This window comes from Microcebus murinus, chromosome 2 (genome assembly GCF_040939455.1).
Source record: "Microcebus murinus isolate Inina chromosome 2, M.murinus_Inina_mat1.0, whole genome shotgun sequence".
In the NCBI taxonomy this organism is placed as follows: domain Eukaryota; kingdom Metazoa; phylum Chordata; class Mammalia; order Primates; family Cheirogaleidae; genus Microcebus; species Microcebus murinus.
Window position 1 is genome coordinate 85256569 of NC_134105.1, and position 25551 is coordinate 85282119.

The following is a 25551-nucleotide window of genomic DNA, read 5'->3' on the forward strand; positions in this document are numbered from 1 at the left end:
TTTTTCCATTTTGAATGTTCAAATATCAAATGTTTTAAAACTATATTGAAGTCCCACCAACAGTGTATAAGTGTTCCTTTCTCTCTGCATCTATACCAACATCTGTAGTTTTTAGACTTTTTAATAAAGGTAATTCTGACTAATGATAAGGTGATATCACTTTGTGGTCTTGATTTGCATTTCCCTGATGATTAGTGACATTGAGCATTCTTTCATATGTTTATTAGCCATTTGTCTATTTTCTTTTGACAACCTCCTGTTCATGTCTTTTGCCCACTTTTTAATGTTTTTTTTTTTTTATTTTTTCTTGCTATTATACCTGAGTTCTTTGTAGAATCTGGTTATTATTCCTGTATCAGATTTATAGCTTGTGAATATTTTCTCCCATTCTATAGGTTGTATATTTGCTTTGTTAGTTATTTCCTTGGCTTTGCAGAAGTTTATTAACTTAAGTCACATTTATTTATTTTCATTGTTGCTGTGATTGCTTGTAGGGTCTTCATCATACATTCTTTGCCTAAGCCAATATCTAGAAGAGTTTTCCAATATTTTATTCTAGAATTATTATGGTTTCATGCCTTACATGTAAGTCCTTTATTTAGGTTGAATTAATTTTTATAAGTGGTGAGAGATATGAAAGCTGTTCCATTCTTCTGTATGTGGCTATCCAATTTTCCCAGCACCATTTATTAATAGAGATTCTTTTCCCCAGTATATAACATTATATGCAAATTAGTACAACCCCCATGGGAAACAGTATGGAGAATCCTCAAAAAACTAAAAGTTGACCTATCAATTGATCCAGCAATCCCACTACTACTTGGTATTTACCCAGAGAAAAAGAAGTAATTTTATCAAAAAGACACCTGCACTGAATATTTATTGCAGCACAATTCACAATTGCAAACATGTGGAATCAACCCAAATGTCCATCAATTCATGAATGGATTGATAAAATGTGGCATATGTGTACCATGGAATACTACTCAGCTATGAAGAAGGGTGTCTTAATGCCTTTTGCAACAATTTGGATGGAACTGGAGACCATTATCTGAAGTGAAGTATCTAAAGAATAGAAAAACAAACACCACATTTACTCACTACTGTATTGTAACTAATTGATGAGCACACATGTGCATATAGTGAAATAAAACTCAATGGAAATAAAGCATGGGAGAGGAGTGATAAGGGGATTGGTGAATACCTACCTAACTAATGGATACAATGAACACTATCTGGGTAATGGCACACTTATTGCCATGTCTCAAGCATTATAAAGCAATTCATGTAACCAAAAATATTTGTACCCCCATAGTACTTTGAAATGAGAAAAAGGTATTGAATACCAGCATAGGATATACTATAACTTTTCTGATAAAACATACTCATTTATAAATACAAGTAGCATTAAATAAAAATACATTAATAGGTGATTGAAAAATTACAGATGCCAAGAAACAATCATACGAGTCTTTTAGATAGACTAAATCAGGTAGGAGACAATAAATTGAGAAAGATCCTGATGGAAATATAATAAAATAATTTCAAAAACTATTTAATAATAAAACTGTAAACTATTAACTGGATCTAAAGGTATATATATGAAACTAAATATTCTAAACAATATGGAAATTAACTTCTACAAGTTAGGCCAGAGTATTGTTTACTTGTAGGGTTCTATCAAATCCAGAGATTTCTATTTAACAGGGGACTTCTTTCCTTAACTGGTTTCTATTGACTAAATATTTGTGTTGCCTCAAAATTCATAAGTTAAAATATTAATCACAATGTGATAGTGTTTGGGGGTGCAGCCTTTGGGAAGATATTAGGTCATAAGTGTGAAGCCCTCATGAAGGGATTAGTAACCTTATGAAAGATATCCCAGAGAGCTGACTTGCCTGTTCTGCTATGTGAAGACACAGTAAATCAGACTTTGGGAGACACAGTGACAGCAATTTGTGAACCAGGAAGCAGGCCTCACCAAATAACAATTCCTCTGAAATCTTGTTCTTTTACTCCTCAGCCTTCAGTTTCTAAGACCCCCAAGTCTATGGTATTTTTGCTATAGCAGCCCACATGAACTAGACACCCCCGAGTAATTCAAGGTACCAAGAATGCTTTAAAAATAGGTACTAAATTTACTTATCATAGAAGCTTGTGGTAGTCAGCTTCAAAATGATCCCCAATGATTCTTGCTTGCTTCTTGGTATTCATGCCTTCATGCAATCCACTTCACTCATGTGTGAGCCAGTCCTACTGACTTGTTTATAAAAGTAAAATATGGCAAAGGTGTGTCACTTCCTAGATATGTCTGTAAATAACTGTATCTCTATCTTGCTCACACTTTGGCTCTTCTTCCATGTATTTTCTGATTAAGCACATTTCCATATTGTGGGCTGTCCTATGGAGGGACCCACCCACAACACAAGGAACGGAGGGTGGCCTCTATCCAATAGCCAGTGAAGAGCTGTGTCCTTCAATTTCATTTAAATAATTAATCTCTTTGGTTATACATTTTATGCTTATTAACTATATAACTGCAAATTACATGTAATTAATTTATACTGAGGGTCAAACTAATCAATTTTCTTATGTACAACAAATGTATATTTTAGGCCCCCATTTGTTTTGTCTCTTGATGTTTTATGAGTAATTGAACAAAAGGCAATAAAATTAATAAATAATAATTATAGTAAGAAATTATGTGTGTAAGTTGGAATCAATATTAAGTGTTCAGGATAATTTTCCTTCAAATGCTTAACTTATATTACATTCAAGTAGGTTGCTATATAATAATCTTAAATTACTATCATCTGTTTTTGATAAATGTACCATCATTTGTCTTAAAGATTATTCACATATAACAAAAAGTTACCAAAAAAATTTGAGATTTCATTTAAAAATCATTCAAATAGGATTTCTGCTCTAAAAAAAAGAAGGTTTTATTGAAGAGTTAGAGGAGAACTAACATGCATCTCCATGTTATTCACCTTAGCTAAATTCATGTATTGTTTGTTCTTCTGGATATATTTAAGAGAAAAACATACTTTTAAAACAAATGTGAAACAAACCAATGACTACTGAATTTTGACCAGGTGAATCTAGTTCATTTGGGTTTTGTTTGAATGGCTGGAGGGGCCAATAAAAATTATTATAATACTTTGAAAACTAGGGAAAATTGAATTATATGTTTTATTCTCTAAAAGACTTAAATCTAGGACTTTAAAAATACTATATTAATATAATAAATATTGCCCATAATTTATTTTTATGATATATTTTAGTGGTATTTTTGGCAATACTTTAAAAATTTATTTCACCAGTATTTGCTAAAAATCTACCGTGTGCTAAACATTATGTTAAAAAAGATAAAGGAAATGTATCATCTTTAACATCACTGAACCCAGTCTAGTGTACTTAATAAATATACTTTAGAGAACTGAGTTCCATTACAGAACTGCAGAAAGTCTATGGGGTCAAAAAGAAAGAAGCAATTGAGGCAAAAATTATAAATGAGAAAAGATTTCTCACATCAGTTTGCAGTTGCTTAATCAGCGATCCTAGTATACTTAATAATGATACTAAATATCTTCCACATTTGAACTACAGTAATGTGTGTGTGTGTGTGTGTGTGTGTGTGTGTGTGTTTTCCCCAAGGAAATAGAAGCATTGTTTTGGAAATGAATTGTTTTTTTTTTTCCAACCAAGATAGATTAACAGAGACTAAGTTTATCCTTCTGCTTAAAACAATTAAAAGAAAACATATATATGAAAAAATGGTTTTCAGGAGACTGTACACTAAGCAGTAAAGTGTAATGATTCCTGAGAGATGGGAATAAATAAGGTGAATTATATGATTGTTCCAGCTTACTGCTTTGTGAAAATAGCCAAGCCATGGGAATAGTGCCTATTGCTGTTAGAGGACCAAGAATAGTGTCTTTTCCTACTAAATAGACTGTAAGTCTTATAATTAACAGGGTATTGGGTAGAATATTCTAAAACATTTTGCCTCAAAAATGGAAATTAATTACCCAAGTCTAAGTGCTGGTCTGATCTTACCCTGCCAAATATTAAAAGAAGGACTTAAAAGGATCAAATTATTTCAAAGCAACCTCACTATGCCCAAGAACAAAGCTCAAGAATATTGTTATGGGAATACGCAAAATACCCAGCACTAAGCAAGATAAAATTCACAGTGCATGGCAACCAATCAAATATTACAGGGCATGCAAAGAACCATAATGACACAACCCATAATTTGGGAAGGAACAATGAAAGATAACCAAAATTGTCAGAGATGTTATAATTATCATAAAAGGATATTAAAACAGTTTTTGTAAATTTATTTTCTACATACAAAAACCTAGAGGAAAATTGAATTTGTTGAGGCATAGAGGATATAAATAATAGACCAACTGACTTTTTAGAGATGAAATCTGAGATGATAAATGCATTGCATGGGATTAATGGAAGATTTCACATTGCAAAATATGATTTATGAACTTGAGAACATAGCTATTAAAACTGTCCAAAATAAAATATAAAGAAAAAAAAATTTTAAATGAGGAGTGCATCAGTAAACTTGGGAACAACATCACGATAACTAATATGAATGTCATTAGAGTCCTCGAAGGAGAAGAGGTTTGGGCACAAATTATTTGAAGATACAATGCCAAAATTTTCAAATGTAATTAAAATTATAAAGCCACAGATCCACAAAGCTCAATGAACTTTGACAAGAAATATAAACAAAGCTGTACAAGATATACAAAATGAAATTATTCAAAACCAATGATAATGAGAAAACCTTTAAAGCAGACACAGAGAGAAAGGGATTAGATACAGAGAAACAAAAATAAGATTGGAAGCTTTTCTTTTTAGAAAAATACTAGTGAGAAGAGAGTGGAGCTACATAGTTTAAAGTATTGAAAAGGAAAAAAAAGGATCAACCTGGAATTTTATATTAATATATAGCAAAATATTTTTCAAAACTTAAGATGAAATAAAATGTTTTTCAAATATATAAACCTGAAATATTTCATTACTAAGAGATCTGTATTAAATAAACATTACAGAAAACCCTTCACACAGCAATAAAAGGATACCGGATAGAAATATCAATCTATATAAAGGAAAAGAAAGCTCTCAAAATTGTAATTATGTTTGTATATGTAAAATATTTTATGTTATATAAATCTAATTAAAAGATCATTGAAAATTTCCATAAAATATTAATAGTACTGATGTGTGGGGTTTATAATATGTTTTTAAGTAAAATGTAGGGAAACTAGCATAAATTTCAATAGCAGAGCATTGGAATTGTATCGTTATGAAGGTCTTATACTAAACATGAACCTATATATATATATCATCATTTGTATGTAGACTATGATAAGTTAAAGTTGTATGGCATAAATTCTAAAGTGAAAACTAAAATTGGAAAAAAAATCTAATAAGAGAAACAGAGAAAGAGAAAAGGGGGTGAAGAAGAAAGATTTTATTTTAAAGAATTGACTCAAGTGACTGTGGAGTCTGGTGAGTTTGAAGTTTATTGGGCAGGCTGCTTAAGCTAGAAATTCTGGTAAGAATCAACATTTCAGTCTTGAGTTTAAAGGCTAAATAGAGGCATAATTCCTCTGTGGACCTCAGTCTTTTCTCTGAAGGCCTTCAACTGACTGGATGATGCCTGCCCACATTATAGAGGGCAATCTACTTTATTCAAAGTCCACTAACTTAAATGTTAATCACATCTAAAAAATACCTTCACAGCAATATTTAAATTGGTGCTGTGTTTGACCAAATAACTAAACACTACAACTCAGTCAATATGACATCACAGGGAAGAAAGAACTGATAGGAGGAACACAAAACAAAAAGCAAGATAATAAATCTAACGTTAACCATAATAACAATTACATTACATTTAAATGGTATAGACATACTGATTAAATGACAGAGATTGTCAGCATATAAAAAAAGACAGGATCAAATTATATGCTACCTATAAGAAATCCACTTTCATTATAAAAGCACAAACTAGTTGAAAGTGAAAGGATGGAAGAACATATGTCATTTTAACACAAATCAAAAGAAACCTTAAGAAGCAATATTGGTATCAGAAAAAGTATTAATAGATTTCAGCATAAAGGATATTAGTAGGAATTAAGAATGTCATAGAGATAGTGAAATCGAATCATCAAGAAATCTTATTCATCCTAGATAGTTATGCACCTAATATAAGAGAGCTTCAAAATATATAAAAGACCATTTGGTAAAACTGAAAGGAAATATGGGAAAGCCACAATTACAGTCTCTCTCACTAGTTGAGAGAGCAAATAGAGAGAAAATAATCAATGGCATAATAGATATAAAGAACTTGACTTAGTCAATATTTATAGAATACTCTAACCAACCTTAGCACAATGAACATTTTCTTCAAGTGCATACATAACATTTTCCAGGATAGATCACATTATGGGCAATAAAATAAATCCAAATTACTTTAAAAGATTCAAGTTATACAAAGTATGCTCCAGGAGGACAATGGAGTTAAGTTACAAATCAATAATAGAAATCCCCCAAAATTCCCCAAATGATTGAAAATTAAAGAACAAACACTCTATGGGTCAAAGAAGAAAGTAAAGGAAAATTAGAAAGTATTTTACTTAAATGAAAATAAAAACACAATATATCAAATTCTGTGGGATACCACTAAAACAGTAGTTAGAAGAAAATTTCTAGCACTAAATCCTTATATTAAAAATAAGATAGGTATCAAATCAGAGATCTCAGTTTTTACCTAAAGAAAGTGGAAAAAGAAAAGAATACTAAATCCCAAATAAGTATAAGAAAATAAATACTAATGATCAGCACCAATAATGAGATTAGAAAAAGAAAAAAAAGAGAATAAATGAAACACAGCTAGTTTTGTGTGACAATCAATAAAGTTGATAACATTCTGATATTGATAAAGAAAAGATACTGATAAAAAATAGAAAATGCAAATCAAATCACCAAGGTCAGGAATGAGGTAGGTGACATCACCACTATTTCTAAGTATGTTATAACAATACTAAGGGGCCAGTGCGGTGGCTCTCACCTGTAATCCTAGCACTCTGGAAGGCCAAGGTGGGCGGATTGCCCAAGGTCAGGAGTACAAAACCAGTCTGAGCAAGAGCGAGACCCTGTCTCTACTATAAATAGAAAGAAATTAATTGGCCAACTAAAATATATATAGAAAAAATTAGCTGGGCATGGTGGGGCTGAGGCAGGAGGATTGCTTGAGCCCAGGAGTTCGAGGAAAGAGAAAGAAAGAAAGAAAGAAAGAAAGAAAGAAAGAAAGAAAGAAAGAAAGAAAGAAAGAAAGAAAGAAAGAAAGAAAGAAAGAAAGAAAGAAAGAAAGAAAGAAAGAAAGAAAGAAAGAAAGAAAGAAAGAAAGAAAGAAAGAAAGAAAGAAAGAAAGAAAGAAAGAAAGAAAGAAGAGAAAAACTAAGGGAGCATTTTGAACAATATTTTGAACAATATTTTGCCAATAAATAAGACAGTTCAGATAAAATGGATAAATATCCTTGAAAGACACAAACTGCAGGTTATTCAAGAAAAATTTGATAACTTGAATGACCCTATATCTATGGAAAACACAGAATTTATAGCTAAAAATTTTATCACACAGAAATCTCCAGTCCCAAATGTTTTCACGGGTGAATATTGCCAAACATTTAAAGGAGAAATAATACAAATTCTACACAGAGTTTTCCAGAAAAATTGAAGAAAAATTCACTTCTTATCTTATTTCAGGAAGTTAGTATTATACTGACATGATATCAAAGACATTGCATGCAATTTAAAACTCAAACCAATATCTAACATAAATATGGTTGTGAAAATATGTAACAAAAATTTTCCAAATTGAATACTACAATATATAAAAGGATAAAATATCATGACCAAGTGGAGTTAATACAAGGAATCTAAGGTCAGTTTAACATTGTAGAATCTGTCAATGTAATTTATCATATGTATGTATGAATTTGTCACTAATCCAGAGATAGTGACTATACAGTATTTGAACACTTTAGTATAAAGAACCATTAACTACAACAGGAGGTAGAGTAATAAAATATTGGCTAGTAAGAAGTAAACATAACTGAAAAATATTGGAATAACAGGTATAGGAGCAGTTACTTCCCACAGTGTTGAAATAGGGAAGACTCGCTGCCTGCAGTTCAAAGACACAGAATGTGACCAGGATGGCAAGACTATGACTTACTTCATGACAGAGAAGTCACTGTGGGGCTAAATTGTCCTAGAAATCCATCCTCTAAAACTTGCCAGAAATTTTTTTTGTAGTGTGTTTAGGAAAACCTTTCATGGGGTGGTTTCTAATGTAGACACTCTGCTGCTGTATATAATAAAAATGGAAAGAATAAAGAACACAGTGTTAATTTATACAAATAAACACATACACATAACAAGAAAATAGAAAATATACAAGGTTACCACAGTCCTAATTTCTGTAATTGTTTAGAAGGCCTTAATTGGCATCTGGGACTTCATTTTTTAACCATCAATTCAGTATTTTCCCGTTAGAATTTTTTCCTATGTGACCTAAATTTTCAGTCTCAAAAAATATGAAGCTCTCAGTGTTCTGACTTTTTTTATTGCTGTCATTTTCTTCTTATTTATTTATTTAAATTTCAGGATATTACAGGGATACAAACGCTTTGGTTACATAAATTTCCTTTGCGCCTTCTGAAAAGCGAGCCCATCCCACAGACAGCATGCACCTGCACCCATTAGGTGTGGATTTACCCACTCCCTCCGCCACCTGCCCAGCATCCTGCGAATGTTACCTCCCATATGTGCACATTAGTGTTGATCCGTTGCTACCAATTTAAGCGTCAGTGGTCTCTGGGTTCACGTGGGCAGAAGGTCTCTCCAGCAGCCTGGGAGCCCACCAGTGGTCTGAGATGTGAGAGAAGGGGATGTTAACCAATCCTCCTACCCTTCTTGCTGCTCTCCAAACCTCTTGGGGCTAAATCCCCACTGATGCCTTTCTCCAGTTCCACTCTGCAACCTCTTCCTGTGCAATCTCCTGTAGGTTCAGGGACCCTTCCTTCAGACCTCTTGAGACCGATCTACGTTCATCTGACTGTTTGATTTTTTCTCTTACATGTAAAACTTCTTACAGAGACGCTCTGTCTGGTGGTGTCTTTGGTCTGCCATCTTGCCTGGAAGCCCCTACATTCTAAGGACCTTTACTCTTGGGCATGGATGTACCAGGAAGTGCCCCAGAGAATGCCCTGGATCCACGTAGTTTACCTTGACTTTCTTATGGAAAAGCAGTACATTTTCATTCAGAAGTTAGCTGAATCGCCTTATCCAATAGACTAGTCCCCATTTTTCCCTGTTAGTTTAATGGCATAAGGAGCCCCAGATGTCCAGAGGTAGTCTTATTTTTAAATTTAGTTGACCTATTATTATGTCTTTGAGCTGGAATCATCCCACCTTAAGAATTAACATCTCCAAAGAAATACCTCAATCTCACCAGGCAGGGGACAAATATAAGTAGGTTTTTAGGTATAACATGACATGAACTACTTTCATTTCCACATCCTTTTTTTTTTTTTCAAGACACAAGGATTCTGGCTGTGGGGGATACAGTACTATACAAAGAATTTTGATTGAAACATATACTGTATTCTGTAAACAAAACTTCATCCTTTTAGGTGCTCCTCTCCCAACTGGTGGCAAAAGGAATTTTCAATATACCATTGTACCTTTCAATTAGGCCAGCAGCTTCAAGTGAGAAATGTGTGGGAAAACCAATTAATTACATAAGTATGAGCTCATTTATGTACTTTGTTTGCTCTGAAATAAGTTTCTGATCATACCCAATTTTGTGCAAAATGTCATACAGCTTAGATGTCTTGGTTACCTGAGATTCCATGATTAGAGTTTAATTATCTACCAAAACTCAATAGCAAGCCAGAATCTATTTCTCAAAAAGAGAATAGGTATCTGGTAAAGATGGCATATATGTTATTTGAAGTCATAGAGGTTTTCTCTGCAATTATTCTATTTCTGCTTGCCATACAGCATTCCTATACCTTATGTACACTATGTTATTAGATCTGTTGAACTATAAGGCCCAAGAGGTAGAAAGCCTTATACTGTACCCAGAATGTTCTGTGGAGTTTTCTTCTCTTATTCTGGTACCCACTTATAACTGGCTGCCTTTTGGATAATCCTATAGACAACCCAAAGTAGCACACTAAAACATAGCATATAATACTTCAAAATTCAAATTGGACCCCCAACTATTGTGCTCTTTTATCATAGTAGGTAATATGAGGTATAGCACCTTGACTTTCTCTTTAGAGGGGGAATCTTGACATGCTCCAGACTATTAAAATCCCAAAACTACACCAGAAAGGCAGGCTCATGAAATTTTGTTGAACATATCATTCTAGAACTACACTGTTGGCCCTACCAGGTAAAAGCAAACTTCTTGTGCCTGTCCTTGCAGACTGGTATGAAGAAAAATGGATGAGTCAAGTCAATAGCAACCAAGTGACAATGGTTGTGGTAAGCTGAATATGAGGCCCCCAAATACATATATATCTTAAACCTGGAATTTATGACTCTTATACCATACATAGAAAAAGAGTAATTGCAAATGTAATTAAATTAAGGATCTTGAGATGGTAAAGTTGTTCTGGATTTTCCAGGTAGGCTCAACATAAACACAAGGGTATTTATACCAGTGAGAAAGAAGGGTCAGTATCAGAGAGAAAAGATATGATGATAGACGTAGAGTTCAATTAGGAGAGAAGAAACAATGTTGCTGGCTTTGAAGATGGAGAAAGAGATCACAAGTCAAGTAATATAGGTGAACATCAAAAGCTGGAAAAGAAAAGGAACAGATTCTCTCTAGTACCTCCAGAAAGATCTTGGCCCTTCAGACACTTTGATTTCAGTCTACCAAGACTAATTTTGGACTTCTGATTACCAGAATTAAAAGATGATGCATGTTTGTGGTTTTTAGTCACTAAGTTTTTGGTAATTTACTAAAGCAAAGCAAAGAAACTAAAAGAGTGGTTGTGTTGATTTGTTCCAACAAAGCTATCCCACCCACAATTGAAGATTGGGTGATAAATTCAGTTCAATTGTCCTACCTTCTGAAGCCTTTAAATTTTCTTTTCTGTATTATGCCACAGCTGATGGCATAATACAGTCTCATTAACTACAGCCTGTTGCTGAGTCCAAGGTTCAGTCAACAAACCAAGTCATTGGGAGAGACATGTCCAGCTACACGAGTTTACAAACTCTCTCATAAGTTCAGTGACTATAGTTAAAACAGTTGTTACCCTTGTAGCTGAGGCAGAAAACCCAAGAAATAGCACCTCCCTTCCAAAACAAACATGCACTAGAAAATTCACTCTTATGGCAGAGAAATGGCTATGACAAACTTGCCAGAAATTTCTCCAGCTATTTATGGGTAGGTGTCTCATCAGAGGCAGTTTGCTACAAAACCATCGAAAAGGGGTGGCAGGGGAAAGCAGCTGGTTGCTGGGTGCTGCTGGCCTTTATGCATAGCAGAAGGCAGGCAGTGGAGAACCTGTGAGTGCTATAGGAGCCTGGTGCTGGGGGGAGCCAGGTACAGTGCAGGAGCCTGCCAAATGAGCACCAGCATGACAGGAAACAAAACTGTTTTATTCTGCGATGTCTCTCCACCTTTACTTATTGACAAAGCTTCAGTGTCAGATGTTAACTAGAAACTATTTAGAGGGGTCAATTTATTTTCACAGAGCAGGTAAAAAGGATGAATTTATAGCTTAGAGACAATAAATGAATAACTGGCACACAATCGTAAAAAAACTAAAAATGGAAAACCATGAGATCATTTGAATATATGTAGTTTATCCAAACTCAGTCTCCAATAATTTTTAATATAAACTTTTATGTGCTAAGTGAAAAACCATTAGAATGTTATATTCCACATTTATAATTGTTTCATTTAATAAACACATTCTATCCACCCCTACTGCAATCTTAAAATACAAATATTGCTAAAGTATTGTCATTCATTTTCTTAGCCTTGCTATTGAATTCACGGCATTTACAAATTCGTAATGATATTTTTCTTCCATTTGTTCTGCTACTTCTAACTGTAAACTCGATTTTAAATTGGAAAAATACGCTTATATAAGTGTTACAAAATTGCACTTGCAGATCTTCTGGCACATTTTTCATAAATAAAAATAAGCCTATTTCAGGCAGAATTCTAAAACATAGAAAAATGATTGAATTTGATCATGGGGGAAATCTCCTTTGACTAGGAAGGAACTAATTACACAGTCTGAGAAGAAATTAACATATTTTAGAAACATATTTATAAAAAAGCATGACATATCCTAAAACAAGTCGGAAGACAAGGCTATAGAAGATATATAATTTATATAGCATTGACATTGACCTGCAAAATATATATAATTTCTGGCAATAATATTTTTATTTGGGAAATCACTGCGGGTTAAATAACGCAGAATGAAACATTTCCTAGGGGGTGCTTGGAGATATTTTTATAATAAACAATCTCCTTACTATGGTTTGATTGCTCTTAATTTGAATATAAAATCTTACCTTATTTAAATGGCATTCTATGATATCATATACAATTGTTAGATGTTAATAACTACTGAACTTTATAAAATGAAGGGCTTTAGGAAGACAAGTTTAAAGGATGGTCTGTTGTTTAGGTGTAAAAAACACTGGATCGTTACTTTGGAAAATTCCATTATCTTTAAAACCAGTGTATTAAACTAAGATGTGTGACTCATATTATTAACATTATTGACTCAAAATCATAATCTATTAAGAATTTGGGCAAACAATCTTTTGACAAGTACAGTGAGTTCAATAAGTTCAAATTTGAAGAACATTCTATCATGAATATATTCTTACACACTAAATTGTACATTCTCTAAGCACAAGAAATTATAGTTTGTAGGTTTTCTTTTTAATATCTTTCAGGTGTGAAAAGAAAAACACTATAAATATATCCTTCTAAGAGAAATATTGTGTGTTTAATCTGCTAAAGAAAGCAATAGGAAGTGAGGTAGCTAGTGGATAAAATAGTCATATAAAAAGTTGTTTTTTACATAGTTAACAGATCTTTCAACTTTACCATGATGTTTGCAAATCACCAAGGGAACAGATATAAGAATAATGTTTTCTATTTTAATTAAATTATCTTCCATTGCATATTTTTGTTAAATCAACATCTTTCTGAATTCACCTGTTTACATTTCTATTACTTTACTTATAAATAGTATTGAGGCCAGAGATTTCATATGATTATAATAAGGAGCAAACCAGGTACTGTGGTGGCTGCTGGAATTAGAGATGACGGGAACTGTGAGTACAGCTGCCTTTATTTCACTCTCACAAAAAGAAATTGTGAGTCAAAGCACTAGACAGCACACAATGTGATGAAGGAGTCTCTGAGCTGAAAGCCCAATTCACATCAAGGAGGCAAGGCTGAGTCACCGCCACCACCCAGGCAAAGACTCAGTTTTACTTGATATTTGCTGTTCCATAATTGGAATAAGAGAAAGAAGACACGGACATCTGTGAAACTGCAGAGCTTCTGTTAAGTTTTTATCAGAGTCTGTTAGTTTCCAATTGCTGCCTCTAAGGTAAAATGTAATTCAACATCTATATCATCTTCTTAAACAGGGCAGCAATATTAGGAAAATGGTAAATTCCACCTAGTTTCTAAATTTGAAAATTAATCTAACCCTATGAGAAAAATGCCCTTATTTTTCCTAACGGTCACTACGTAAGAAAAATAAGTTTGCAACTGTAATGAAACCAATTAAAGTTTCTTTTTAAAAACATTTTGATTAAATATGACTTAATATGCTCCCTCCTCCCTTATTTTAACATAATAAAAGCCCTTTAAAGAAGAGTTTCTAAAAAATTTCATTTCTAACGTAGTTTCGTACTGATGTATTCTTCAATCTTAGACAAATCGTAAGTCTTAGAAAAGGCACTCTAAGTACTACACATTTTGTGATAGAATTTATATGCAGAATCAAAGTTCATAGCAATTAAAAGTATAAATATTTAAGAAAAATCTAGAAATTTAAATCAAAATATGTACTTGTTTAAATAATGATGTGCAGAATCATGGTTGTATTTTACCATGTGTATCTCCTCTTATTTATTTTCTACATGTAGAGTTAAAACAAACAAACTGTAAACCCTAAAACAGAAAGTTGAGGGCATAAAGATAGATGTTCTTTGTAATAGTACCACATAACTTCAACAAGTTATGTGAAATATTTGGCCAAAGAAAAAGAAGAGGGTTGGGTGTCATTGTTCATACCAGAAATCTCAGTACTTTGAGAGTCTGAGGCAGGAGGATTGCTTGAAGCCAAGAGTTTAAGACCAGCTTGAGCAACACAGCAAGATACTGTCTCTAAAAGAAATTTAAAAACTAGTCAGGCATGGTGGCATGCAGCTGTAGTCCCAGGTACTTAGGAGGCTGAGGTGGGAAGATCTCTTGAGCCCAGGTCTTGAGCTCAGGGGTTGGAGGCTATAGTGAGCTATGATCATGCCACTGTACTCCAGACTGGGCAACAGAGAGAAATCCTGTCTTGGAAAAAAAAAATTAAGAAAACAAAAGAAAAACAGGATGGACATAATTTAACACCAAATACCAACAAAGAAGTTCTTCGACCTCATCTCCAATGTAAATTTTTGCTATTGACAAAGCTTCAAAGACACAAAAATGGCTGAGATTTCAACTCAATATGTGATTTATTATTAAAGGAAAAGTAACTAGAATATAGTTAAAATATCTTTATCAAATTCTTTCCAAGTACTCAATACCTTACCGTCTGTAGACTCCTTCACTTATATTAATTATTTTAAAATTTGATATAAGGAAAGAATGTACATTTTATTCATGTGTCAGTGAAAATATTTTTATGAAGCTATCTTTTGTAACTTAATGAAACTGTAATAAAAGTTTCAGAATCACTATGTAGATCATACTATCTAATAACTATTGGCATATACACATGTTCATATGCATACATATAGTTTTATATAGGGTGCTTAGAGATGATGTATTCTAGAAGGCGATATTTCAACAGGCATATGAATGAATTTAGTGAGCTGCTGCATAATTGAAAAGAAAGAATGCCAGGTAGAGGAAAGGCAAGGCCCCTGTGGCAGAGTCTGCCTGGTTATGGTCAAGGAAAAGAAAGGAGGCCCAGGAGGCTAAAGTTGAATACCTGAGATGAAAGGAAGCAGAAAATACAGATATAAAGATAACCACTTTTATGTGTTTTAGAACCTTATAGGCCATAATATGGACTTTGGGTTTTATTTTAAATGTGATGGGAAGTCTTTATAAGATTTTAAGCATGGGTATGATGGAATGACATATTTGACATATTTATCAAGGATTGCATTGATTATAAAATATTCTACAAGTATTAAAAGATTGAAAGCAGGGAGAACAATAGGAAAGCTATTCCAGTGGTTGTTTTGACTCAAGTGGTAGTACTGGAAAAAGTAGCAAATTGGTCAAAGTCAGCATTTATTCGTGTATTCAAATGGTGGAATCGCTATATTGTGCATACAATGTATGATGGAGCTTGCAGAGTCAAAGATGACACCTGTTCATTTGTCTGAGCAAATGGCTCAATGGTGATTTTTTTTGCTGACTTAAGCAGAACTCAGGGAGGAGCAGATTTTAGTTTTGGACCTGCTAATCTGGAAAAAACAATTAGATATCTGAGCAGAGATATAAATAAAAGATAAATCATTATATATATTATTTGTGAGATAACATCCATTTGCTCCTCAAGATCAACTTTATTCCCTTTTTCAATTTGTTCTGTGCTTTGAGCTCTGTTTCCTTCTATTTTTTCTTTGGGGTTAGTCAGTGGGAAGATTTAGAGAGCTCTATTATTTCTGCTTCCACTAGGATGATGTCAGGCTTTAGGTGCCCTTTGAATGAAGGCCACTCCTTCTCTCAGGGCAACCCTTTAATTGGTATTGCAAGTGACCCCATACGACAAACTCCCCAAATAGAATTTTGTATTGGTATGTTCATATATTAAAGAATCTTAGAGATAACCACCTGGATGGTGGAAAATGGAACACAAGATCTCCACGGTATGCAATATAATCATGATCAATCACGTGATCAACATTGATGGTGAGGGGAATCGTGCAGATTGAGGTCAATGTATTGTGAGAACAAGTGACCATGACATTTAGCTGTTATGTTAAAAATAGTGTTTATAAAGTTTATAGAGGCCCCTGGCTTCTTAGAAAGGTGCTAAAGTGGGTATATGGCTGAAAGAGAAATCAGAAGTGATAGATATACAATTTAGAACCTCTGTGGAAATCTTACAGGGGTCTCTTATCTTCTGGAATAGGTGGGAATTTCAGACTGAATTCAAGAAGAGATATAGAGCTAGATAACAAATGAAATGTTCCACACTCCACACCCTTGATTTTACAGTAATATACGAGTGGGGAAGAAATAGGACTCTCAAACATAGGTTCAGGACATTTTGGCAGATATAGATAAGACCTAGAATTTCAAACTCTCTAAACTTTTCTTGTCACTGGAGGGAGATCTTCTTTCCCTTTTTGAAGAAAGCAGCCTTCTTCTGCATGAAAATCTTTCTGTAATTTCACCTAGAGAAATTGTCTCAAAAGTTGAAGCTTAATTTCTTCAGAACCTCCTGTCACCATTCTTATTGCTGCAGGCCTTTAAGGAGATTCATCTCAGTACAGCCTAGCATGAGAAGTAAAGGCTTATATGAGGAGACAGCCATGGAGGAAAGATGAAGTCTCACAAATCTATTTCTGCAGGAGCCTGGGGTGTGTAAATGGAGAGGGTAATAGGAGTGATTGGGCATGTTGGACAAAATATAAGGCTCAATCGCCTACATTTCCTGCCCCAGGTATACTTATTCAGGATTTTGAATATAGGTTGATCTGATCTGAGCACTTGGGAGAGGAGTATTTAGACTACTCTGTTAGTTAATTAAGGTGTAGACTCAGTATAACCTATGGTTAATAAGGTAAAATTTGGAACTTTCCTGCCATACTATAGATGAGAGTCTTAAGGCTCAGAAAATGGGCTCTACCGCTTCCTATCCTTAATCCTATTCCTCTTTTCAAGTGTGGAGGGACTACTTACAAAACCATTTTTAGAGTGCAGTAAAACTATAAAGTATATTGCAGGGTTCCACTAGTGATAAAGGAGCTGTTACTATCTCTATGGACACAGGGAAATGTGTTTATATGAAATAAAATAAAATAATGAGATGAAAAACAAATGGACACTGATTATTTAAAGGGAGTTGACTTGTAGCAAGCTAGATTAGCTGATAATGAGAGGTTTTAAAATGCATCATTTGATATCAGAAATGATAATCTCATTAAAATATATCACTTCTGCATGTGCTTGCCTTCTAAAACCACAATCTCTCTTTCCTCCTGACTCTGACTTTAACAAGGCTCCTGGTTTATGAGCTTTAATATTTTATTTTCCATTTTTATGTGAGTTTTATTTTTTATAACTATATCTAAAATCATATCTAAAATGGGGATAACAATAGTCTCCACCTCACAAGGTACTTATACGGATTAAAGACGTAATACCTGAAAAGCACTTAGAGTAGTACACTCAATAAATTTTAACTCCTATTAACACTAATAGGATTATGTCTATTACAAAAACAATAGTATCAGCTAGATCAGTTTTTTAAGGTTAACCTGAATACATTCTTTAACTTTTATCTTCACATTTATATTTATGTTGTACTCTATGCATCTCCAACAACAATTCTAAATTGCTATAATTTGATATTTAGCTTTCTGGATCAAAATAAATTAGCTCTAATTCACCTAATGAGCATCTATTTTTATATTACTCATTTGGCATTTTAATTCTCTTTTTTTATTGCTAATGTGATTTGTATATTTATGGCTAACTGTTAAAGAAAGCCACAGTTAACAATAAAAAGAAAAACGGATTTTATTCAGGAACCATAAAAATAGAGTAAAGGAGACATCAATATAGAATTGAGTTCAATTCTGAATATAACATGGACAAGTGAGGATTTATAGAAAGAAACTGAGTGGGGTCAGTGGATGGAAAATTGCTAAGAATATCAGGCTTAAAGGAAAATTTAAACAAACCTAACAGGATTCTTGCTCAAATCAGGTTGATCAGATATCACTTGGGGCATGATGGAGAATAAAGAATTTGATCAGCTATCAAGGGGCTCAGACATTAAGAATGGGTGATTATCCCTAAACTGACTTAGCAGGATTCTTGCAAATATTAAAGGTAGACCCTACAAGGACTGACATTAAGATTAACTCCTAGAGGGTTTAGAGAAGCCTGACCAGAAGTAGGTCAAGGAAGGTATCTTGTCACAGCTCTAACTAGCTGAAAATTAATTTTGAAAAATGTCCTGCTTTCAATATATTACTTATACTTAATAATTGCAAATAATTATGTAAATATTATTTGCACAATCAAAGCAAAGATCTTTTAATAACCCTCAACATTGACCATGTCCTTATCCATGGTCTGTAAACAGTCACTTTCTGTATCACCAACCCAATGAAGAAAGGAACACACAGAGGAAAGGAAAATGTGGAGACTGAAACAACATGGGGTGTTTATGAAGTAGGACTGTTAAAACTGGAATTATCCAACTTGAAAAAGAAGAAATAAATTGAAGGGCTTACAGTGCTATATGTCAAGACTTACTACAAAACTGCAGTAATTTCCACATCGTGGTATTGATGAATTATAGACAAATAGTCCAAAGAAACAGAAATGGGAAATAACAATAACAACATCACCACCCAAAACACATATAGTGCAGTAACAGACCTACCAATGACTGGTCAGCTGGTTAATGACAAAACTACCACTGTAATGTAATGAGTCAGGCGAAGGATGATCTTTTCAGTATGTAGTGCTAAATCAGTCAAATGTCTGTATATTATGGACATACAAAAAATAAACTTGTTCAATACCATATGGTTTATGGATCTAAATGCAAACCATAAACAGTAAAGTTTCTAGGAGAATATGATGGAATCAGAATGGCACAGACTTTTGAAATAGCGTGATGATAGTGTTTTATATTTCAACCTGGTTATTGGTTGCATAGATATATTAACTTTAAAATAATTCATAAAGTATATACTTATTATTTAAATAGTATCTTATGATATTTTACACTTCAAAGTAAATTTACAAAAATTAAACAGGAGTGTAACTCTTGAAATTTTTCAGTGAAAGATTCTGATATTGAAATCTCACTTAACTAATTTGATTATAATTAGAAACCTAGGACTATAATTATTTCCCTAATAAGTACATATTTTCTAGAACATTAAGAAAGTTTCTAGAACTTAAGAAAGGTAATTTTTTTTTTGATTTTCAATTTATTGCTACAGAAGCCATATGCTTGTAACTTAAAAATTTAAGTAATGCGACACTAACCCAGTCCTATTTCTTCTCCAAAGCCAATTTATCTGTCTCTCCTGTGCCTACTTCTGAGTTTCCTTTGATATTTCTGAGAGTGATAGTGCAAATGATTCAAATACATGTAGATATTGTAAGGACTTACAAATTTAAAATAAAAGGCTAATTCTTTCTATTGAAAATAAGTGAAAGAATTCCCTTCCTCTCCTTTCTTAGAGCACTTACTTTCGAAAACTTACAATTTTAAGTTCTTTTTCTATTTCTTTGAAATGTGTAATTGTTTCAAAAGCAAAGTAAGCCATTTGCCAGCTTTAGGTTTCAGAAATGTTTTTCTCTGAGACCTCTGATCCATGTCTTCAAAAGGTAATTGTCAATTGTTAGGAAGATCAAATTTCATATTGCTGCATCATCTATATTGTTTTCAAATGTTCTCCTGGAAGTATCCTTACTCCATTGAACTATTTGTTAATTTTTAAACATGGAATTTGTCAATTATATCAAATAAGTTTAGAATGTTTTTTAATTTTTAAGACTTGCACATTGCAGCCACACGATATATGTGAAATAGCCACACAAACACCAAAATTGAGATAAACTGCTTTATATATGTATAAATGTCATTTTAGGAAGGTATACTAATTTAGTACTCTTTCATGTCATATTAAGTACTTTCCTATAATTATTATTTTAGATGTGCAGATTCCAAGCCAAGTTTACTTTATAATGACTGTTATGTAATTGCAAGCATTATTTCTTTGTAGCATTCCAATTACTTCTTATTGCAAATGTGGCTATTGAAGTACATATGTGTTACATTCACTGCCCAGATCTTGTGCATTATATTCCCAAATGTTAAAATGCTTATTAATCTGAGAATAATTTCTACCTATTAATAAAAAGCGTTGAGGTGAATCTTTACCTGAATTTTTTTCTATAAGTTATTTAAAAATATTTTAGAATTTACACTTCAACCATTTATGCCTAGTGAAATATGATAAGGACCAATGTTTGTTTCATAGTATCTCCTCTGAGAATACAACACTTGGGCTTAGACAGTTAGGTTTCACCATCACATTCAACGTGCTCATTTATATTTCACTTGCAGGAAGGTTGTAGCCATGTCACCAATTTTGGCCAAGAGACTGGGAGTAGGAGAGATGGAAATATATCACATTGCTCATTAATTAATTTGTTTGCTTGTATGTGGTACTACTAGGCAGGCATGGTTTTAGAAAATACATATTTTCAAAACCTGTAACAGATTTTAATAATTGCATATTTTCCAAAACTATAAGTTGATCTTGTTATTAGGATAAACTAGACTATGATGTGGTTTTGTGATAACAAATAAACTTAGGGGTCACAGATACATAACAAAATTTAGGCTGAATTTTTACTAGTGTAAAGTCTGGTGTGGTTTTATAGTGACTCCATCTGGAAGCTACTTCATCTGGAAAATATCATCTTGGAGGGCTTCACAGTAAAATAAGGAGGTATAAAGGAGGAATCTTACCCGATAACTGCCTCAGTGTGGCAATGGCATGTATCACCTCTACCTGAAGACATGTTTGATATTTAAGCGTCTTTCCTTAGAACACTAAGGCCAATCATAAAAGCAAGGTATTATGGCAAATCTCGAAAATCATTATTTACTCTGAAGAGAAAGTATAGTGGTGTCATCTGGATCATAAGCTCAAAAGTCAGATGGAACGTGTTAAAATATCCTCAACTCTGTTCATTTGCCTATGTTCTATGGAGCAATACTTTATCTCTCTGTCTTAGTTTATTAGGACTAATGTAACAAAATGCCATAGACTAGGTGGCTTATAAACTACAGGAATTTATCTCACAGTTCTGGATGCTGAGAAATCCATGAACAAGGCACTGGCTGATTTGATGTCCAGTAACTCATAGTAACTCATAGAAAACCATCTTTTCACTCTAACCTCACATAATGGGAGGGTCCAGTTAGTTCTGTGGGTCTCTTTTATTAGGGCTACCGGTTCCAATCATGAAGACTCTACCCCCATGATCTAATCATCTCCCAAAGATGTCACCTCCTATAAATAACAGCACCTGAGGGTTTAGAATCTCAACTGTAATCGCTTCTCGGCCTTTTGGCTAAGATCAAGTGTAGAATCTCAACTGTAAATTTTGGGGGGGAACACAAACATTGAGACCATATCACTCTCTAAGGCTGTTCCCTTATCTAAATAATATTTAATTAATATTATTGTTCTAAGGCATAATTGAGATTGACCATAGCAATATGCATGGAAATTATAACCATTTTATTATTTTTAGATATAAAATTATTATTTCTATAATTCTATTAAATATTGAGAATGTTAACTCATAACAATGGCTCAAAAATCAAGTGAATAGTTCCAAATTAAAAGCATGGATTGTGAAGTATGGAAAGTTAATAGAAACTTAAAGTTTTAAAAATGGATTTGAAGTTAAATATGTATCCATTCATTCATTAAGCAGCTATTTATCAAAGGTACTCTTTTCCAAATGCTCTAACAGCTACAGGAATTTTGTGTAATAAAATATGCAATGCCTCTGCCCTCAATAAGCTTAAAGCTCAAGAGTGGGGAAGACAGACAAGAGTCATGGAAACAAACATTTAAATGGGAAATACTTAATCATCTTGTTAAGAGCATTAAAGACTTGTATGCAGGAGAATGGAGTAGAATGTGAGTAACAATTGGAAAGTTCTTCTTAGAATAAGTAAAGTAATGGTCTCTCTGCTGATTTGACATTTTATTAAGACCTTGGTAATAAGAAAGAAGAACAAGTCATAGGATGATCTGTGGGTACAGCCTTACAAAGAGAGAAAATAGTAAGTACAAAAACCCTGAGCAGGGAATGAGATTGTTGTGTGCAGGGACAAAAGGAAGGCCTGCAATTAAAGAGAGAGCAGTAGAAGAACAGAGAGTTACATAAGGACCAGATCATATAATATTTTATAGACCTATGTACGGAATTTGAATTTCATTTCAGGTAGTCCAGAAATTCATTGGAGGGTATAGAGCAGGTAGGAATATGCTTGAATAGCTTGCTGCTGTGTGGAAAAAGGACTGTAGGAAGACGAGCATAGAAAATACTCATTTGTAAAGTGGGGTCAATACAATACCTACTTCAGAAAATTGTGTTGAGTATTTAATGAGTGTATGTATGGAATACTCTTAGAATTGTATCTGGTATATAATAAGCACTATAAAAATGTGTGCTAAATAGATAAAGATAGTGGTTTATGCTCAGGTGTTTTCAGAATTATAAATACAAAGGTACTTGTGATTGTTTGAAATAATATTTCAAACAGAAGACTGAAGTGATCGGTTGGTTATCTTTAAGGTACAGAATCATTAACACATACCATCTCTGAATATTGAACTCTTACTCTTTCGTCAGATCTAGTTCATTATTATCTGCTACAGAAAAAGTTCTAAAATCATACCTTGAATATAGCAGTTATTATTCCCAGATTTGCATTAAAGTAACCAATTATAAACTCCTTCAGGGCAGAGATTATTTTTCACTTTTTATGGCTCCATAATAGCTAGGAAGGTGCCTTATATGCAGATGACCATCCAAAATTGGCTGGCATTAGAAGGAGTGCATTGAAATTAAACAGTATTAGAAAGAGTAGCCTTTGAGGGCTGTGAACACTAAATGGAAAATTAGGAAAAAATAATCACAGGAACAGAAATCATTTGTGCATAAGTAAGACATTTAGCAATTAGCCCTATAGATATTATTCTGAAGATACTCTTTTTACATTGAAATAATAAGAGTTTTGTGGTCAGGTTAATTTTTAAGCACTCATTAACCAATTAAGCATAAGTCAATAGACATGGAACAATTGAACTAGACACACATTCTGAGAAATCTTCTAAAAGCTCTTGAAAACTATTTCTTCACAGAGCCTGTGAATGAATTCCTGAATTCCATTAATCCAAATGGAGATTTCACATATATTGTACATCAAGTGGAGATGAAGTTCCTTTTATATTCAACTCTATAATTCAGTCCTGTACATTAATTGTTTTGATGTATGATTCAAATACGGGTTATGCTTAATTCACAGAGACTTGAAAGATGAAACGAAAATAACTGAAGCTTAACACTTATGTTCCTTTAAACAAAAAGGTGAATACAATGGAGAGAAAGAAATGCATGTTTTACACACAGTTGAGGAGTGGATATGTGAAGTTTTATATAGCAAAGGAGTTAGGGCAATGATGAAAGGGGCAGCCTGGAGCTTTCTTGAAGGGAAATTTTTTTCAGCTACTTAATTCTCACTGAAAGCCTTTGGAGATATTAACTGGTCTCCACATATATAATAATGAGAAAGTTTTATTTTTCCATTTCTCAACTCTTACAGATTGATGATGGTGGGAGAATAATTTGCAACTTAAAACTTCTAACTGGTCTCCTTGCTTTTGCCCTTGCCCCTTGTTGGCAGCGAGGGTTATCCAGAGAAGCAAAGATAAAGGCATGATACTCCCCCGCTCAAAATACACAGATCCCTTTTATCACACTGAAGGTAAAAGCCAACAGTATCACATCGGCCTGCAGAGCCCTAAATTATTCAGCCTCTATTTCCACTCTGACCAAAGCATCTGCTTCCCTTACCTCATTTCACTCTGCTCTTTCAAACATAATAGCTACTCCCACAACTGCCTCATGGTCACTGTTCTTTCTATGCCTACTGTCTGTCTTTCTATGCCTACTGATGTGTCTGTGAGTATTGCAAGCACGTGTGTGTGTGTGTGTGTGTGTCTATATTCTCCAATTAAATTTAGGATTTATACAAACAAGATATTTGTTTTGTTCTCTGAATTATACAAAGATAGTGTCTGGTACATTCTAAGTGCTCAATATAAATGTGTTGAATTAATATTTGATTAACAAATAAATGAATGATCCCAGAAAAAAAAATGGAATCATAAGGTGGTAAAGTTTTACTTTAGACAAACTCCATCCTTATAATTTATTTTTTTAAAGTTTTGGCAAAATACTTCATTTCTTCTTTAAGATCTATTTTTCTGTTTATTGCATTATAATAAAAATGTCTATGATAGTCATATGCTGGGAAAGAAATTGGAAATTGGACTGACATCATAGATTTATAACAGTCATGGCTTTCTTTCTGTGTTTGCAAAATATATAAATGTAAAAATGCAAGAAAAGATATTTTTTCTTTCTTTTTATGATCTGAAGTATGATTTCTATTTTTTATAATTTTGTTAATCGGATATGATTGAGAAATCATATGAAGGTTGTGGAATTGACATACGAAAACTAATACAATAAATTCAACTTGTCTGACTGGTAATGTTGATTTCAGAGTAGTTTGAAAAGAAGCAAATAATGGCTGATTATAAAAACTGAATGCCTTCCATTATGGGAAAAATTTGTGGTTTCTCTGGTGTTTTGCTCAATAGCAATTTTTAATTATATCTTACAACTGCATATGAATCCATAACTACCTAAAAATAAAAAGGTTTTAATATAAATTTTATTTACTTCATTTTTATTCATTATTTTTTGAGCATCTACTGTGTTGCCCACATACGCCATGAGTATCTAGTGAGAGTATGGCATTTGAACTGTGGTGTTAGAATTGTGACAAAAGCAAAATCTCTCCTCCCAAGTATGTTAAATATTGGAAGAGACCGACAGTGAATCAATAAAAAGATTTTGAAAGTAGTTCTAGAGAAAACAAAATGAGAAACTGGCAAGTGCAAGTTTTAAAAGCTCCATATAGAAGTGTGGAGTTTGGGCCTGACGAGGCAGCTTCTATCAGCAAAATGTACAAATTCTTCCTACTCTTCTATCGTGTCTGTGGCCTTGAGGAGTATAACTAATAGAATAATCTAACAAATTACAAAGATGCACAAAAGAAGGATGGATATTTACCATTTTATATTATGGTGCTCATTATGTATAATCATTGGTGGTAGGAATTAGTGAAATTCTATAGAATAGCAAATGGGAGA

At 33.3% G+C, this 25551-nt stretch overlaps 1 pseudogene; it reads left to right on the forward strand.

Annotated features, from left to right (window-relative positions):
- The first annotated feature begins 21644 nt into the window (after positions 1 to 21644).
- Positions 21645 to 21797, forward strand: LOC142869637 (uncharacterized; annotated as a pseudogene).
- The last annotated feature ends 3754 nt before the right edge of the window (positions 21798 to 25551 follow it).